Source organism: Heterocephalus glaber, unplaced genomic scaffold (genome assembly GCF_053883595.1).
Source record: "Heterocephalus glaber isolate CG9 unplaced genomic scaffold, H.glaber_assembly_v1.0 deba00001624, whole genome shotgun sequence".
Lineage (NCBI taxonomy): Eukaryota > Metazoa > Chordata > Mammalia > Rodentia > Bathyergidae > Heterocephalus > Heterocephalus glaber.
Genome location: NW_028258391.1, coordinates 58,005 through 66,131, shown reverse-complemented (window position 1 = coordinate 66,131; position 8,127 = coordinate 58,005). Strand labels below are relative to the sequence as shown.

General features: G+C 39.8%; 1 long non-coding RNA gene across 2 annotated transcripts; it reads right to left on the bottom strand.

Moving 5' to 3' along the window:
* Positions 1-244: 244 nt before the first annotated feature.
* Positions 245-3,465, bottom strand: LOC147822408 (uncharacterized). Of its 2 annotated transcripts, none has more exons than XR_015445709.1 (2): positions 3,310-3,465; positions 245-358 (listed from the first exon to the last, which is right to left on the bottom strand). It is a non-coding gene; the product is annotated as an uncharacterized LOC147822408 (long non-coding RNA). The 2 variants fall into 2 exon arrangements; XR_015445710.1 differs by lacking the exon at positions 3,310-3,465 and adding an exon at positions 1,428-1,501.
* Between the last annotated feature and the right edge of the window lie 4,662 nt (positions 3,466-8,127).

Below are 8,127 nucleotides of genomic sequence, written 5' to 3'. Positions count from 1 at the left end.
GGACTGGCAGGGCCTCCAGTGCTCAGCCCCCAGCACAGGCCTCAGTGACTTCCTTATCTCCTCAAGTGGGGGTGTCACCACAGGGGTGGGCTCTGGGTGGCTCTGGCCCTGCAGCAACATGGCCCAGCCCTGGGTTCTGCAGGGCTCTCAGTCACTGGGCCCCAGGAGCCACCTCCCAGCCCTGGGAGAAGCCCCAGCAGGGATATTTTGCTCATACAAGAAATGAAACATACTCATGCCAAAGGCTGTTTCGGATACCGTTTCCCACTGCACACTCACAGCTAATTCAGTGCCATTAGTACGCGATACATTTAAGTATACAGTCCTGTTGGCTTCTTCTGTGTTAATAGAGGTGGCCCTAAAAAGAGAAAAAAATGGATTGTGGAAAGCAGAAAAAGGAATAATTTATACATTTTAAAATATGTACCACATTGCCAGCACATACTTGATACGTTACTACATTTATGCAACTCAAGTAACATCCACAAATTTTATATACCAGGGAGACTAGATTCTAGAACTAAAAAAATCATTCAATTATGGAGTTTTTCCAAAAAGCCCAATGCAGTACCCTTATACTATAATCCTAAGAAAATATTAAGAATCAGTAACTTCACATTATACATTCTAAAAAAAAAACCCTATTTCTAAATTTCTTCACATGGAAATCAAAAACTTCTAACTAGGGGAAAATGAGTCAGGAAATTCTTTTTCTTTTTCTTTTTTTTTTTGGTACCAGGGATCGAACTCGGGTCCTTACATTTGCAAGGCAGGCGCCAGAACCACTAAGCTAAATTCCCAGTCCTGAGTCAGGAAATTCTTTGTATTTTAATAAACATTTATCACTTAAAGTATTTTTAAGACATAAAATATAAACATTTGTAGCTCCCAGAGGAAACTTTAGAACTACAGCCATGTTAATATATGTTTGAAGAGTCATTCATTTGGTCTGAGCAATTAAGTACATGCCATATATATTGATTTTATTATTTTTAAAAACACAAAATAGGCCGGGGATTTATTTATTTATTTATTTATTGGTACCTGGGATCGAACTCAGGTCCTTGTGCTTGCGCAGCAGGCAGCAAAACCACTGAGCTAAATCCCTGGCCTAGGCCGGGGATTTGATCCCGAGTTTGATCCCTGGTACAAAAAACAAAAGAAAACAAAACACACACACACACACACACAAAATAATGCAGGCCTTTACTTGAAAACCTGAGAACAGAAAAATTCTAATAACATCACCACATCAGACACGTTTAGCCTTTGGATGTTCCCTATTACGGGAGAGAATGCACAACCTCTCGGAATCTATCTTCCAGAGGTCATTCTAAAAGGCCCTTTCTCAAATAATCAAACATTTTTTATGTCAAAAAACATTCCCTACTTAGTTTTTGAAGTGATAATCTCCTTATAAATTATACCTATTGTCAACGGCAGAGATACTGAATAGCCCCAGAGGGGCCTGGTTTTGCAAAACCGTTATCAAGGTTTCAACGCGTGACCCCAGTCTGGCACCTCCAGTTGGGTTAAACAAGGTGCAAACAAAATGCTCAGCCATTTCTGGTTCCGTGTCTAATATGGCAGATATGTGTAGGGCCTGAAAACAAAATCAAAAGATACAGTTACTAGAATACAGTTTGCAACACACACACACACACACACAGAACTTTATTACACATTCTGACAAGAAAATAATATGTTTTGAGAAATACCACCTTTTTTCTTTATAATAATGATCCCCGTAATGTGATAGCTAGAACTGTTTCAAGGTACTAGTATGTGGATTTTCAAAACAGGCATATATTGAAAGAAAGTATCTAAAACATAAATATTTTAAGCATTTTAAAATAACACTCATTAAAAGATTAAATTCACATCTTCATTTTTGCTAACTTCTTATGCTGCCCTGACTTTATACCTTTATTGATCCCATTCTAAACTAGGAGTCACTGCTCAAGTGTAGTGAGGGATCAGGCACCAATCAGAAACAATCTGAATCTCTACCAGCAGGAGACTGGATCAACAAAGTGGGATCTCTTTACTGGAACACTACTCCGTAACACAAGAGGAAGAAATTACTGCTTTGTGCAATCATGCAGATTTCAACAATTATGTTGAGTGAAAGGAGTCCAACACAAAAGAGTAGATACCCCATGAGTCGATTGACACAGCCCAAGAACCAGCAAAATGAGTCTGTAATTATAAACATTAGAAAGCAATTTCTTCTGGAAGAGGGAAAGGGCAAAGGGAACGCTTCTGGGTGAGAGACTTGTTAAGTATCTTAATCTGAGTGGTTACACGTGTGCATATGTCTTTTAAGTCATTCATGCACACATTTAAGATTTGTATATTATATTTCATGATTAAAAATGTGGGGAAGAAAGCAGTTATGTGCATTAAAATTTATTCCAATTTGCCCTAACATTTAATTTGCCTAATGAACAGAAAGGGCTTTTCTTCACCCTATGAAAAAGTAACAGGAAAAAAACAATACAAATAATTTAAAATTTAAAAATGAAAAAATGTGAACACAGCAAAAGAAGGGCAAAATCATAATAAACTTCAAATCTGAATTTTTATATCATTTCAGGATTTAAGTGTCTCTGAACAATTAAAGGTTTACATTTCCAAGAACATAACAACAGCCCAGCATAAAAGTATGCTGAAGTTTACACAAAATTATCATGAGGAAAATTATTTAACGGGATGAACTATTCTAGATGAAAGAATTATGTATATTAGTTTGGAGTTATATTTTATATAGCCAGCTAGAGAAAAATGTCGAAAGGTAGTATAACTATCTTAAAATTAAACTGTTTTTAAAAATAAAGTTTAGTAACAAGTATAGAAAATAAAAAATATAAAAAAATTTAGAGGGTAAACTTCCATGAGATCACAGTCATAATTCAACTCAAACTCAGCATTTTTCCTCTAATATACTATTCCTACGCCCAAACAAGCAATCTAAGATAAGCAGTTACATTTAAACTGTGGCAAAAAGAAGTGTCTGAGTGAGGCTGGGATTTTTTTGTTTTTAGTTTATGCTTAATACACAATATAAAGAGAATTTTGCCATTGACATGGGCTTGAAATTCAAACTAGCTCTATGTCGTTTTATTATTTCTCCCTCCCTTGCTCCATGAAGAGCGACTTCTCCAGCTGCACCTCATTGGGACCACACACTCCTCTCCGGGTCTGTAGGAAATCCTCAGTTGGGAATGCTTCCTTTCCCTTTGAGGATAGGTAGGGTGCACCTTTAGAGAAGCCCTCTGCAACATTAAAGATAAAAGAGCCACACCGCACCTTGAATCGAACTCCTTCCTCTAAAACAATGTAGCCTCGGGAAGGGGTCAGGTCCTGGGACTCCGCAGAGGAGTTGGCCTCGGTCACCGGGAACTGCACGGTCACGGTCCCGAACAGCCCCTGCGCGGGCTCCCAGACCACGGACAGCACTGCCTCGCTCTGCTGCGTGGAGAGGGAGACCGAGGCGGCCACTGGCTCTCTCAGGAAGAGGCGCTCGCTGTTGTTGAAGGACAGGACTCCGGGGCCATCGTCGTTAGCGAGTACAGTGACCAGGTCTGCGAGGGCGAGGAGCAGAGGTGAGCGGAAACAGCGAGCTCTGAATGCCAGAGGAGCGTGGTTGTGTCATTGGAAATGAGGCCTATTCGTTACCTAAAGCCATTATTTTACGTAAGTTTTTCTCTTTAAAAAGAGGAAAATTGGGGGCTCAGTGGTTCTGCTGCCTGCCTCACAGGCGCAAGGACCCGAGTTGGATCCCCGGTGCCAAAAAAACAAAACAAAACAAAACAAAACAAAACAAAACAAAACAAAAGAGCAAAATTGTCTAAAGCATTTAATAAAATTCCATATTCCCTCGTGATATAAAAACAGTCTGTAATCTTGGAAGAGAAGGCATGTTTGTCAAGCTAGTGGAATGGCATCTCCCAGGAGTCACTAGCAATACCCCATTTAATGCTCAAAGAGCAATACCATTGCCATTAGAAACAGAAACAACACACGCAGTGGCATCTCTCCTCCCTGCTCAGGCAGCAGAGTCCTAGGGCTATCGCCCAGGAAACTGGCACAAAGAACGGAAAGGAAGGGCCAAACTGTCACTATTTTCTAAATGAAATGTTTGTCTACTAAGAAAATGTACAAGAAAAAAATTATTATGAGTCAAAAACAGAGGCTTAGAAATCCCCAAATATCAAGAGCTTTCTATTTTTACAATCATTAATAAAAATATTAGTAACTGCAACAACCAATACTATCAACAACTTACTAACTTTCTCATCCATATATTTAATTTTCACAGTAACTCTACAAGGTAGATTGTATGATTATTCCCATCTCACAGAACCTATAGCTAAAGCTGTCTGAGGTTCAAAAGCTAGGAAGCGGCAGAGCCAGTGTGCAAGGCCAGGATTGCACACGTAGAGGAAAACACAGGTACAGACTCACTACATATCTGCGCACTGGCTATGAGGGTCTAAACAGGAAGAGAAGGGGCCTCGTTCGTGCAGGAACACACCCGGATGGCATCACGAAAACGCTAAGAGCCACAGGAGCAAACCCCAGTGCTGCAATGTGCAGCTGTGGCGGATGCTGGTGCACACTCCAATGTCCCTGTCCCGACCCCTTCTCGGGCACACGCAGCAGTCCCTACCTGCCCAGTGCTCGCTCTCTGCACCCGAGGACAACGCTGACCTGTGAGAGTGAGGCCAGCCCTGCTGCAGATGCTGGGCCCCGAACTCCCAAGAGTGGCCCTCAGACTCCGAGGGGCAGGAGGCAGTGGCCTCCTCCTTGGTAAGGGGATGCCCGAGCTTCGTCCAGCTGTGTCACAGGACATCGGCAGGACCGAGAGCTGCCGGGCTCTACCTCATCTTTCATCAGCTTTGGATCGATGCAAAAGAACTTCACACTGAAACCCAATGCCTAATGGTGTTTCATTCTCTCCATGATGGCAGGGCACTGCTTTATACCATTTAGGACAAAAATAAGGTTGTATGCTTGTCTCACATGCTACTAATGAATAAATTCGTTCCATGTTAAATAGTAAATGTAAAGGAAAACTACGATAAAGTATATTTTTCATAACTATTGTATTTTCTAATATTATAATGTAAAATATTTTAGAGTGAATGGAAAGAAATAAGTAGCATTTAACAAATTATTAGAAAATATTTGATACTTTACGTTTTAAAAAAAACCCTTTTAATAAAAGGCTTCATAATAAACTTAAAAGACGTATGACAGTGCAGGAGAAATATCTGTGATATATGTATGCAGTGAAAGACTGAATTTAGATACTAAAAATTTTCCTATAAACCAATACAAACACAAGCCACGGGAAAGTCCACAAAGATCCTAAAAACCAGGGTCACACAAAGGAAAAAGAACAGAGCCAAACCCACTAATGAAAGGAAAATGAAGAAAAATGCATAAAAATGTACAATATGACCACGTATCTTTCATTTGTTGGAATCAGTATAAAAATTTTAAGACAAAAGCAGTTGCTAGTGAGGACATGGGGCAATAGCCCCAGTGCCCAGGACCGCGGACACGACAGAGGCGGTGACCCTGTCCCTCACTCAGCACCCACTGCACTTGACCCGGAGTCCTGACTGTCCCCGCTTACAAAGACGCAGGCACAGGCGCATTTAGTAAAGCTTTTGGAAATGACCAAAAGGTCCATTAATCAGGCATGGTTTAAGACATATCTACTTTCAAAGCAGGGCCAGGGATTGAGCTCAGTGGTTCCGGTGCCTGCCTCGCAAGCGCAAGGTCCCGAGTTTGATCCCTGGTACAAAAAAAAAACCCAAAACACCACACAAAGCAATTATTGTTTCCATAAAAGTTTTAAAAATAGAAAATTACAAGCCTAATGTAAGCTCAACAGAGTGCAATGACCTCCCTCACTGTGGTGGGCAGTAACCTATATGATCCCAATCAGAATTATCTCAAGACTTCTTTAGGAATACTTGAATTTAAGTGTCCTCTCTTTCCTGTTATGTGGAACACAGAAAAAAGATGCTGAACACCATCTGTCTTGTAACAGTGAGTAATCTTGGCTTTGGGATGAAGCTATTTCCAAAAGGGCCAGGAGATGAGAGAAGACCTCGGAGTCTGGAAGGATTAAGTCCTGGTCCTACCTCATCTAAGGCCATATATCTCTGAACCCTGATTAAATCCATTTGAATTGAATTTTGAATTGCTCACACATAGACAATTCTTAACCAGCACATGGTGTCCCTTCCCAAAATCCTGTACCTGTAACTCTCTATGTTCTACAAGAAAATCATTTCATCTCAAACATATGCTCTCTGAACATGAAACAACAGCCACACCCTTGAAAACAGGTTTCTGCAGTTAGAAATAATCAATTTATTTTATCAACACACCAATAAATAGAATACAGTAAAAAAGGTAAAGATCAATCTTTGGTTACTCAAAATTCTTTCATATTTTTCAAATATAAAAATCAAACTTCTTTCCACAGAAAGGGCATTAATGCCCATTGCCCTCCAACATTATCAACATTATCAACCCCTATCATCTCTTCACTTCAGTCTCTCCGTCATTCACTGCTCCTTCCCACATCAAGGCATTTGTCTCCCTGTTCCCTCCATCCAGAAAGCCCTTTTCTCAGGCCTCAAGTGACTTCTCCCTTTCTGCACAAAAATCTCTACTCAAATCTCTACTCAAATGGCACCACACCACTTTCTCTCTGAAAGACCATCACCCTCTGATTCTGCTTTATTTTTCCTTAGGCACGTGATACTTTTCTTGCCTATGTATCTGTTTACCGTCCATCACTCTAAAAGAGAAGCCAACCACTGTCCTCATAGTGTTGAAAACCATGCCAAACACACAGTAGTGTCCCAGGGAAGATTTGCCAACTGAAAATGTGAAAGCTTCTATTTCAACTTCTCAAAGAATGTTTTGGATAGACAGAGTCTCATGTTCTAGGACTCAAGTTAGGCTTCTACAACTAGGAAAGTTCTGTCGCTAAAAGCATATTACCAGTAATGAATGGATGAAATCAAATTTAGAAGTTGTTTTTCTTTTTATGACATTGTTGTCATTTTGATGTGACACTGACATGGTTCTTGTTATGTTGTTTCCTTTTTATAACATATTTTGCATAATTTAAGGACAGCTCTGTAAGATTTGCACAATTGAAGGCAATGTCAGAAAATGTCATTTCAAGAGTCATGATTTGCAATTGCCACCAGCTCATGCCTTTTTGTTGTGTCTTGTGTCCACCCTTGAAAAAGGAATAGGAGGAAATGCTTAAACATTCAGACATGTAACCGTGGCCTGGCTCTTTCTTTATCACCATCAGAAACATTCAGAAATCCTCAGGATACTTATAGAATTATACGCTTCCCAGCCTTTCTAGTTATATGTTATTTAAACTGGGTTCTTAAGTATCTAAAGTATTTTATGATGGCTCTATTTACACAAACTCACATCAATTTTTATCTTCTGAAGCTAAATGTGACCATACAAAGTGAGGATGAAAAGTGATTAGATCAAGGAAGGTAATTAATCTCAAATAACAAGTGACAACAAGAACAGAGTTTAGAGAACAGAGCTGCTTAGAAATTTGTATGGTTCTGGCCAGGCATGCTGGCACACCTACAATCTGAGCCCTTGTGAGACTGAGGCAGGAGGATCACTGTGAGCTTGAGGCCAGCCTGGGATACACAGTGAGTTTAAGCCCAGCCTAGAATACATAGTGAGACCCTGCCTCAAAAAAATTCGTACAGTTCTCTATAACTCTGAAATGGGCCCAGGCCTAATAGTGTGTTCCACAGATAAATAATTCCACTATGGCATTTTCAAACTCTATGAATAAGTTAAGAAACAGGTATAGAAAAATTATACTAAATAAATAAAAAATGATCAACAATAGCTAAATGCCTCCTAATTATAATAAGACTAGAATGCACTTATGTTATAATTAAAAGTCAATAATTTATCTGAACATTAATAAAACATAGGAGTTTTGCTGAATTAAAGAGTCCTTGTTTAACTGTTCCATGAGTGCAAGAGTAACTCGTGCTATTAATAGATAACAAATCCCTCCATTCATACCAAGATGTCCACACACACACA